This window comes from Anolis carolinensis, chromosome 5 (assembly GCF_035594765.1).
Source record: "Anolis carolinensis isolate JA03-04 chromosome 5, rAnoCar3.1.pri, whole genome shotgun sequence".
Classification (NCBI taxonomy): domain Eukaryota; kingdom Metazoa; phylum Chordata; class Lepidosauria; order Squamata; family Dactyloidae; genus Anolis; species Anolis carolinensis.
The window spans coordinates 18297668-18308815 of record NC_085845.1 but is presented as its reverse complement, the minus strand read 5'-3'; the positions used below and the strand labels follow the sequence as shown (position 1 = coordinate 18308815).

Here is an 11148-nt window from a genome sequence, read left to right as displayed (position 1 = left end):
CCATTGGAGAACCCTTACACATATCTTTCTTTATTAATGAACAATCAGGAGAGAAGACTCCCATATATACACACAAGAAGTGGGCACCCAAAGAAACATGAACTATATAAAATATGCTTGGGAAATTGTTGGAGGGTTGAACATCCAGGAAGTCAGCCCAATATCTAGTTGAGAGGGAATCCCCTCAGGTAAGCAAGGCTTCTTAGAGATATAATAAGGTATAATAAAGTATTCACACAAGCTCTGGTCCCTATTATAAACTCCTTAATCCAATCCTGGACTTTTCAGACCATTTCTCAAGTCTTGTTCTTTTCTCCTGGGGGGATCTTCTAAATGCCCCCAGCTGCAAATGAACAAATAGCAGTTCTCAATTTTTCCCACCAAAAGGGAGACTCCATCCACCTTTGACGTCACAGGGAGTCCCCAACCAATGACATCTCAGATCCTAACTTGACCATTCCTGAACCAATCAGAGGAGGCAGCAGGTCTTCTGAATGACTGCCAAAGGGGATAAAATGCTTTGCACTATATTGTGTGTTACTGGAGTGATTACATTATGTTCTGACATCCAACTGGCCAGATGAATCCTCTGTTACTGCCTTCAAATCCAGGTACATTTTTCTTGGCTGTCAAAGTAGTATGGTGTCATGGGCAACGGACCTAAACTTGTGGCAGATAGCTGATTTCATTAACACAGACAGCATGATATGCCTAAACCCAGAAACAGATAGCTGATTTCATTAACACAGACAGCATGATATGCCTAAACCCAGAAACAGATAAAAGGCCCCCTCCCCTCCTCCCAACTACCACTGTTATAGCCTCAAAAGGAAAGAAGAAGAGGTAGGCAGAGTTGAATTATGCCTAGACACAGGCATAATTCAACGCCCCCCCCCCCCCCATCCCAATTGCTACAGCACTGGGCTAGGAGAAAGAAAAGAGGCATACATAGCTCCATCATGTCTATGCCCTGCAGCTGAGGAAAAACCCTGTGTGTATCCCAACTGCCACTGCCCAGGCCTCAGAGGGAGAGAAGAAAGCAGACACGGTACATCATGCCTAATTAATGAAATAGTCACTTTCAATTTTCCCCAGATGTCTATTAAAATAAAATATCAGGATCAAAATAGTCTCCAAAATGAGGAGGAAAAAAAACATGATTTTGTTGGATAAAATTGATCTCAACAATTTATTTAAAAAAAATCAATTGCTAATTAATCTGGTGGTTATGGTTGCCCTGTGAGTACAGGACAGGATTCCTGTACACCACCTGGAATTTCCTCTTCTGCACAACTTTATGGTCTTTCCCCTGGCAACTATACTATTTATTACTTTTGCTGTAATTATCAAAATAATCACAATAAAAACTATTTAAAAAAAAGAAAAAGAAATCAAGATGTCTTAGCAGATAACTGAAATGCTGCTGCTTCCCAAAATACAATTCTGAACTGCAATAGCTGCATCTTGGGCTTTTCAGACTGTTGTTGAGTGATCTGAGTGATACTAGACTCTGAGACCAGTATTCAAATCCTAGTTCAGCTACAGAAACCCACTGCATAAGCTTTGGCAACTCACACTCTCTCAGCCTTGGAAAAGGACAATGTCATTATGTAAGACAGATAAAGGGGTCTCTTCATAAACTCCATTGAAATCTTTTAGCTTAATAGGTTGGATCTCTAAGCAAATAAGTCTGAACGAAGAAGGGGAATCAGATGTGGAGCTGAAAATACTAGCATCACATACTCTGAGGAGGGGCCTCTTTTTCCTGTCACTTTGTGGTAAGATATCCCCACATCCCACCTCAGAACATGTAATGGAACATTTGGAAATAATGTGTAAATTGTTCTGGTTCTAAAATTTGCACATTGAATCAGCATATGTCTGGAACACAAGGACAAAGAAGGGATGAAGTGGTTCCAAGGAAGGACAACGGTGGGCGGGGGAAGGATTTGATAATAGTGGGAACAAGAAAAATAAGCAGTGACCATATAACAGCATGAGAGGCTTGTTTCTGTCTGGGCCTTGAATCCAATTTCATGGTGGTTTTACTCATTCCAGTAATGTTAAATCTTGTCTTTTTCCCAGCATTTGGCAAAGGAGAGGTGTGTCCTTTCTGGACAAATGTGTATTTTTCTACCTGAGATTATCCTTAACCCCTTTCAGCCTCTATTTCATTTTCTTCCCTCTATATTTCAAGTAATTTGTCAATAACTTACATCTTACTAGTTTCATGTCCTAATTCCAGTTGCTAGTCCTAACTATAGTAGATCCATTGACTCAACTGGATTTACAGAAGTATAGATTTACCATTCAGCAATTATTTCAGCCAGTCTAATCTAATTCAGATTGATAATTGGTCAGTTCATCTACTGCAAGCAAAAATAATTCTGGTTCCTAAATGTAACAATACAGAGTTTGGGAATGACTGATTCTTCACGTTAAATTTATCAATTGAGTATGTAACAAAGTGTGATGGAAATTGTAATCCAACAACTGCTAGATCAGGCATGGGCAAACTTTGGCCCTCCAGGTGTTTTGGATTTCAACTCCCACAATTCCTAACAACCTGTAAGCTGTTAGGAATTGTGGGAGTTGAATTCCAAAACACCTGGAGGGCTGACGTTTGCCCATGCCTGATCTAGAGGGTCAGCCCTTCCACCTCCTGCAATAGCAAAAGATGATTTTGTTGCTTTTACTAATTATAGCTATGATTCCTGCTAGGTTATTCATTGTTTCATGTTGCATTGCTCATAATGAGTCTTTGGTTTTTTCCATCAACACTTTTGCCATTGAGCGTGGGTAGGAGTTAATGATTGCCCAGGGACACAAAATAGCATCAATTCACTTTTACATGATATGTGTGGGAACAGGAGGAGGCAACTGTCAAGATAAATTAGAGATGTTTATTGACTTGGACCTATCCATTAAATGAACTTCACCTTAACATTGGCAACCAGGAGGCAATGATGCAACAAGAGCTCAGAGGAAAAGGTTATGATTAGTGGGACCTATGCACCCATTTGGCTCTCCAGTGGAAGATAATGGGAGAGTGATCTTTTGGGTCCAATTCATAAGCCTACAACCAGAGGAGTGTTGAATTTTGAGGTTCTATTTAGCTGTGATTTTTTTGGTAACAGTTGATAATACAAACGTAAATCCTTTCAAAGACTGGCCAGTGCTGGACCTAGGCAATTTTCAAGTGTAAGCATACCGTATGTTGGCACCCCCCCCCCCCCCAAAATGCTGTGAGAATGGAAGAAAAAAACCATGGAGATTTCCCCAAAGAGGGCAAACTTTAATTTTAGAGTGGCCTTGGGGACTGCATCAAAGCATCTAAAGACAACACCTGAACACTTTATCTTAAAAATTTTTTATTGCCAATAATGAAATCTTAGGAGAGGATTTTTTTAAATCTTGTCACCATGAGTTGAGAAGTGACTTGAAATCTCATATACACTCAGAATATGAAAAACCCTGAAGAAAAAAACTGTCAAATCACCAAATTATGATGGCATGGGTCTCATTGTTTGTAGAATACTAGAAGGGCTGGATTTATCTCTAAAATTTGAGGTTCCCAAGCCTGCATTAAGGACTAAAATGTGTCCATTGCTCTCCTATCACATTTAGATGTTGCACTGGCCAAGCAATCTTGATTTTGATTCAAAGAGCCTTGCAGTTCCTATCTGTGTGATCTCCTATTGTTCCCAACCTTTGGCTCTCCAGATGTTTTGGACTGCACGTACCAGATGCACCAGATAGCTTGGCCAACAGTCAGGAATTCTGGAGTTTGGAGTCTAAAACTTCTGGAAGACCAAAGGTTGGGAACCATTGTCCTATTCTGTGCCAGTGTTGTGCCGACCTCAACTTTCTGCAGCCCACAGTGGATTTATGTGGCGGATACTTCAGTTCATTAAATATTAGTGATGTTTGTGCACTCAAAAGTTGTAAACATGGAGAGGAGCAGGGGATGTATATTCTAACCCACAGCTCTTCATTTGCCACTTCCTCATGGAGGCGTGTTGTAATTGCCCAGAGATTTATAACCACAATGAACTGAGGAAGGTCACATTTCCAGTGTAGATCTTCTCCCTCAGCATCACAAGTGTGTCTGTGAATTGGGGGGGGGGGGGGAGAGACAGAGAGACAAGCATAGGTGTGTATATATATATATGCATTGATGTAGCAGTATTGTACCATGTCGCTTTGTCAGCAGAAAGTCCCAGGTCAACACACAATTCCAGGCTGTGACACTGAGTGAGTGTGATTATTTTGAGGACTACACGGTAAGCTGTTCTTGCCAGTCACTCTGAGCTGGAAAGAATGAACCTGCACTCACTTGCTAAACTATTTTAGAGGAAGTCAACACCTACAGAATTCCTGGTACCACTTCCTGAGAAATCTTCCATGTTAGCTTTACAGGTTGTCTCACTTCTGTGTACCAAGAGGGCATGATACTGTTTGTTTTAAAGAAATGAGTGTAGTAAGGGCATGATAAAGCAATAATTTCATGTGTCCACCAACATACGCTTCCTTTCATGTGACACAACTGCAGACCCCAAAGATGGTTTTTTAAAAAGACTTATTAATGGTCTGTTTAGCTATTCTTTTTTATTTAGAAGCAAAAAAAAAAAGGTTCTGTTTTAATATACTGAAAACTAATTAAGCTCTTAAAAATAGACAACCCATAATAAGCTGGGATTTTGAAGCCTTTTTTAAAGAATGGAAATTGTCAAATGAGCACAAAATTATGTCAAAAATAAGCACATGGGCCTTTCTCTGTGGGCATCTTTTTCTCAGACCCAGAATAGGACTTTGAACCACTGGGGCCATGACTTCAATGGAAAACCTGTTGCTTTCCTTGCCCTAAATTTAGAGCAGACATTTGCTCAATCATCTTGGAAAAAAGAAGAACTAAGGTCATCCTAAACTAGAGTCATTTGATCTATGTCTGTAATATTCAGCCAGTAAAGCCTCTTACTTTGGAATGGGTCAAAATAAAAGGAACTAAGCTGCTAGTGAATAATTGGCTCAACCTGTACAAACACTCATGAATTTATGGCCATATCTATGGACGTTATCCCACCGGAGGGGGGTGTCATATATCCTTGGTGTTATGTCCTGTTGCATTAGAAAGCAAATCGTATCATTTCTCAGATACCAACACATGTTGCTCTTTCTTGCCTTTTCTCCTGAAAGAATCCATTTTCAGATTTATCACACAAGCAAGTGCAGTTCCTGTTAGAAATGTCAACCTTTTACAAGCCTCCTATACTAGTTGTTATGTATATAATTGAGATTGCCTACTATATTGTATATATATATTGGTATGCAGTTTTCCCCTTAACTATGTTGTTTGTGGTTGTGGGAGGGACTACAGATCATGTGATCAGATCTGGGACTATTCAGACTGAGACTCTATTTAAGAAGTCAGTACAGTAGATTATAGTATAGTAGTCAGTCAGTACAGTATGTAGTTGAGTTAAATATGCATTAGAAGTTAGTTGAATGCAATATGCATCAGAAGAGAGTGTTAGTCTGTATGCAACAGAGACTGAAACAGAATGCTTAAAGAACAGCCTGTTTAAACTTTGAATAATAAGCAATGTACCTGTATGCTGAATACATGAAGTTTTGTAAGTAAATCAACTATGTTAACTTTTAACGAAGACTATTTATTTTTTGATTTCTTGAGAGCATGATTTGAAAGCAATATATTTTATGGGAGAATAGATTTTTTTGGGCAACTGAAATAACACTTCTGAAGATCTGCTATATATTTTATGTATTGGCATATCTTTGTTCCTAACAATTCAAAGAGAAAAACAGGGATATCAGTTTAACAACTGAGAAACCTAAATTGCCTAGCATGAATACTAGTGAATATTTACCACTAAGGAGAAGATTGACTCAAGCAAGTTTTTAACTCTTCTCAGGAAGATCATACTTTACAAAAAGTTCTGATTATTCCAAATAGTGTGAATACCAACTGACCTCCCAAAAGGCTCCTGCTTCCAAATGTCGATGGAGATTCTGCTTTTCCAAAAGGTTATGACCTCTAAAAAAAGGTCATGCCTTTTCAAAAGTTCACACCCATTCAATTTGTTTTTTTTTATTTAAAAAAGTGGGAAAAACTTTGGAGAAACTGACTTTCCCTTCCTATCTTGCTACTTCCAAGGAGACAGTAGGCATTGATGCATTCTTAGCTGAGACCTCAGTTGTAACATGAACACGAACCAAAGGTTGCAATGGATTCAAATTACAAGAAAGAAGAATATTAGGAAGAACCTAATATTTGACTGTTGATTGTGCACACATGTTTGCACACATAAAGTTGTCCTTAGATGCCTCCAAGTTCATGTGGCCAGCATGACTGCATGGAGCACCGTTATTTTCCTGCCAGAGCAGTACTTATTGATCTACTCACATTTGCATGCAGAAGCTGGGGCCAACAGCAGGAGCTCTCCCTGCTCCCCGAATTTGAACTGCTGACCTTTCAGTCAGCAAGCTCACCAAGTCAGCGGTTTAATCCGCTGCACCATTGGGAGCTCTTTTTCCACTAGGTTTCAGCAAAAACAAGCTTCTGCAGCTCTGAGTTTTGGTGTTCTTCCTCATTTGGTGTTCTGCCACACTGATCGCATTCTGATATAGTTTGGCCACCTCATCAAAAGGCAAATGCCAGGGGACAGAATTGGCATCCCCCTTAGACTCCTCTTGCGTCATTTCCCTTTCTAGGAAGACAGTGCTAAGTGTGCCATGCAGCCTGGCCTGTACTACCTTGCTGCTCTCAAGTTTGATGGAAAATAATGTCCTGTCACTAAGCTTTGAATTAAACATTCAATTGCCAGGCCAGCTACCTGCTTGCACCTGGCATGCTGGAGCACTAATTTCTTCTTTGTGTCGGGTAGCAAAATATCTTCAATCATGGCCTTCAATTGAGTGATTAAAAAAAAAAAGAATTGGAAAGAACAAATCTCCTGGCTCATCATGGAACCTTCTCTTATTTGGCAACCAAGGGAAAGAAGGACAATGCATACAATGGAAATAGGAAGAGAAACCCCACAAGGAGGATGTGGTCTGAAGCTCTGACCCAAGACAAACCCTGAGAGATATGTGATCCGGTCCTTGCCACAGAGTCCGTGTCCACAGCAGCATCCCCTTGCTCTCTGCCAAAGCTCTTCATTACAGGTTCCTTGGGAGTGTTTTTTCATAGTGTCTCTTTGAGTCACTTTAAAGAGAGCCTTCTCTTTGAGTAAATTAATGCCTACAGTTGGGTTTTCAAACAAGTCTGTAAACTTGTGTTTTCATAAAGTCTGGCCTGCCGTGGGCCCTGCCTAAACACTGAACGTACACAAGGCAAAACGGCATATAGCAAGTCAAGCTGCTGGTATAAAAACAAACCTACAGACTTCTGGCTCAAAACACCCACAGGGAACAACAACATGTCAGGAGGAGGAACGTGGGCCTGAGGGTTTGGAACTGAACAACCCATGCCACCAGAATATTACGTAGGCCCTCCTCGCCCAGTTCACAGAAACCCTCTTCAGTCTAGCTGAATATTAAAATATTCAGCCTAGTAAAATATTAAATGGGAAGAAGCGATGGGGGAACTTTGCTAGAATTTCTGCAGGGATTCAAATCAAACAAACAAACAAGAAAAATCAAACAGTGGTCCAGCAGTCCATACAGTTTTATCAAAATTGTTTTCCTATTTGGGGTCATCCAGTAGCTGCACACACTTTTAACTATCAGTACATATGGCTTTTACAGGATTCCAAATTTTAAAAGCAGACTGTTGTGAAAGCTGTGTGCCTTCAAGTCATTTGTGATTAATAGCAACCCACCCATGAAGTTTTTCTGGCAAGATTTGTTCAGATGAGGGATGCCTTCCTCTGAGGTTAAGGCAGTGTGACTTGTTTAAAATCACCCAGTGAGTTTTCATTGTCTGCATATAATCTCGTATAGGAACATCAAGCATTCCTTGCTCTTGGGAATCCATAAAAACACCAGATTCAGGAGTTCAAGATGCTTTCTTGATATGTGTTTTAATCCACAGAGACTTACAATTGTGGATCATGTCCAAGTAGGGGCTCGTCAAAAGTTCTGTTACATCACAACCTTGTTTTGTAAGCCCTTTAAGGCAATTAACCTTTCCATGGGATGCTAAAGATTCCGATCTCTTAGGTACAGATGCCCTCAGTAGCGGCTCAAAGATTCATAGATTTTAGTGATGGTGCCTAGCTCTTCTACATTGGCCACACTGTTTGTCAAACTTCATGCAGCAACTTTTAGCCTAGTTGTCCTAGGAAGAGTTGCTCAGCCTGAGGATTCCCAGTTTGGCCAGTTTTCTTGCAAAGCCAAACAAGCCCTTTCTTCACTTTTTACTTGTTTTTCCTCTCTTTTTTAACTCATCCTCCTGGCTAGCTTTTCAAGGTAACTTGCAACAGCTATGCCTTTCTCAGGCCTTGCAGATTAACCTGCTGGGTTTAATAAGCAGTTGCCTCCTTTATTCTTTGGCATTGCTGGATCTATGGGTTTCTCCTAACTGACTAAGCCAATTGTACCCTAGAAATGCCTCATGATGACTACAATATATGAGGAGCCTAAGAATGAGAGACCTCCAAGCTACCTTAACATCCACAGCCTTTCTTAGGTCTTGTAGATTCAGAGCCATGGCTTCCTTGATTGAGTTGATCTACTCGTAGGGCTTTCCTTACTGTCCACCTTTGTTATCCATGTATAGTAATTGGAAATATGACAGCATGAAATAAACCATACTATCTTTAATATTCAATGTCTATTGCCTACTTAGCAATAGACCCCCAGGTATGCCTTCTCAGTATTATACTTAGCACTTTAATGACTATGTCAGCTGGGTAACTACCCCTCCCTGATGACTTCAACATATTTTGCACCTTGGCCCAGATCCATGAATTCAACCCATGATTTTAACATTTTATTTTGTATGTTGATCTTTTATGACTGTTTTTATTGATGTTGATGTTTTATTGTTGATTGATTTGCTTATTGTTTTGCATTTGCATTTATACAGTTGTGTCTGGGCATGGCCCCATGTAAGCCGCCCCGAGTCCCTTCGAGGAGATTGGGCGGGGTATTAGAATAAAGTTGTTGTTGTTGTTGTTGTTATTATTATTATTAATATTTATTTAAGGATCTTGTCTAGTTCCTTATAGCTGCCCTTCCAAGTCCTAGTTTTCTTCTGATTTCTTGACTGCAGATTCCACTCTGATTAATGATTTAGCCAAGATATGGAATATCTTTATTTCAATGTCTTCATGATCTGCTTTAAAGTTATATAAATCCTCTGCAGTAAATGTTTTGTTTTTGTAATGTTTAACTGTAAACTTGCTTTTGCACTTTCCTCCTTGTCTTTCTTCCATAATTGCTCCAGGTCTTTGCTATTTTCTACTAATAGCATGGTGTCATCTGCATCATTTAAATTGTTGGTGTTCCTTCATCCAATTTTCACACTTCTTTCCTCTGAGTCTAATCCTGCTTTATTTATGACAAATTAAACACACAAGTTAAACAAATTGGTTTTATTTAATGAGAAATAATTATAATGGTAATTTATTTTGGGAACATAATGAGATTCTATTTATTCTTTTTCCTATTATAATAGCTATAAACTGGTAGGTAGCCACATTTTTAAGGCATTTGGTTATGACAGTTTTTAGTTATAGTAATTGGTCACAATGTGTGTAGGTGTGTGACCATATGTGACTCTCCCAGGGTTTCCAAGAAAGTCAGGCCAGAGGAGACAGGATGCCTTACCGCCAACCAGGGTGAATATCATAGTTTACAAAGAGCGGGGTCATGGCTAGGCTAATTCAATGATCTACTGAAATCTATTGTTTTTGTTTTGGAGAGCATAAATTATAAATTAGTCATCGTGGGAATGGAAAATGAAACAGGTTTCTGAACAGTTAACACAAATGCCTAAAAACAGAGAAAAGGACACTTTTTCTTGTGTGAGATATTTAATGAGGCAGAATACATAAAGAATCTCAATAGCTTGGCATCATGGCTAATGACAAGAAAGTCAACTGTTTTATGGTAAAAAGGTAAAGGTTTCCCCTGACGTTAAGTCCAGTCATGTCTGACTCTGGGGGTTGGTGCTCATCTCCATTTCTAAGCCGAAGAGCCGACGTTGTCCATAGACACCTCCAAGGTCATGTGGCTGGTATGACTGCATGGAGCGCCGTTACCTTCCTGCCAGAGCGGTACCTATTGATCTACTCACATTTGCATGTTTTCGAACTGCTAGGTTGGCAGGAGCTGGAGCTAACAGCGGGCGCTCAAGCCGCTCCCGGGATTTGAACCTGGGACTTTTCGGTCTGCAAGTTCAGCAGCTCAGTGCTTTAACGCACTTTGCCACCAGGGCTCCGTTTTATGGTGGAACTACACTGAGAAATTGGCAGAGTGAAATCTAGAGATGGTTCCTGTATCTTTAAAAACATTTGTTATTTAAATCCCTCAGTCCACACAGTCAATGGCTTGCAAATTATGGTAGCTGTAGTACAGAGCCTCGGTGGCGAGGTGCGTTAAAGCACTGAGCTGGAGACCGAAAAGTCCCAGGTTCAAACCCCGGGAGCGGCGTGAGCTGCCGCTGTGAGCTCCAGCTTCTGCCAACCTAGCAGTTCGAAAACATGCCAATGTGAGTAGATCAATAGGTACCACTCCGGCGGGAAGGTATCGGCGTTCCATGCAGTCATGCCGGCCACATGACCTTGGAGGTGTCTAAGCCGGCTCTTCGGCTTAGAAATGGAGATGAGCATTAACCCCCAGAGTCAGACATGACTGGACTTAACATCAGGGGAAACCTTTACCTTTACCTTAGTACAGAAGGATGGTGAACCTTTTCAATATCTGGTCCATAACTGGAGGAGTGCAGAGTTTTACTACCCATAGACAGTCAGCTTGGATTCATTCCAACATCTGACTGCATTGTTTGCTTGCACAGTTACATGTGTTGGGGGGCTTTTGCAGATACCCAAATAAACATAGAGTGTCTCCAGCTGGTAAACAAAACAAAACAACCAACAACACAAGAGATACCAAAACATTCCAATTTTTTGTACATAACCACTGTATACACGTTTGCATCCAGTTTCTTTCTTGAAAAATGTC

At 40.3% G+C, this 11148-nt stretch overlaps 1 long non-coding RNA gene across 2 annotated transcripts in view; it reads left to right on the top strand.

Moving 5' to 3' along the window:
* Positions 1–263: 263 nt before the first annotated feature.
* LOC134299338 (uncharacterized) overlaps positions 264–11148 on the top strand; it is a 115864-nt gene continuing 104979 nt past the window's right edge. For both annotated transcript variants that reach the window (XR_010006517.1, XR_010006518.1), the window contains exon 1: positions 264–611. This is a non-coding gene — a long non-coding RNA (uncharacterized LOC134299338). The remainder of the gene's footprint in view (positions 612–11148) is intronic.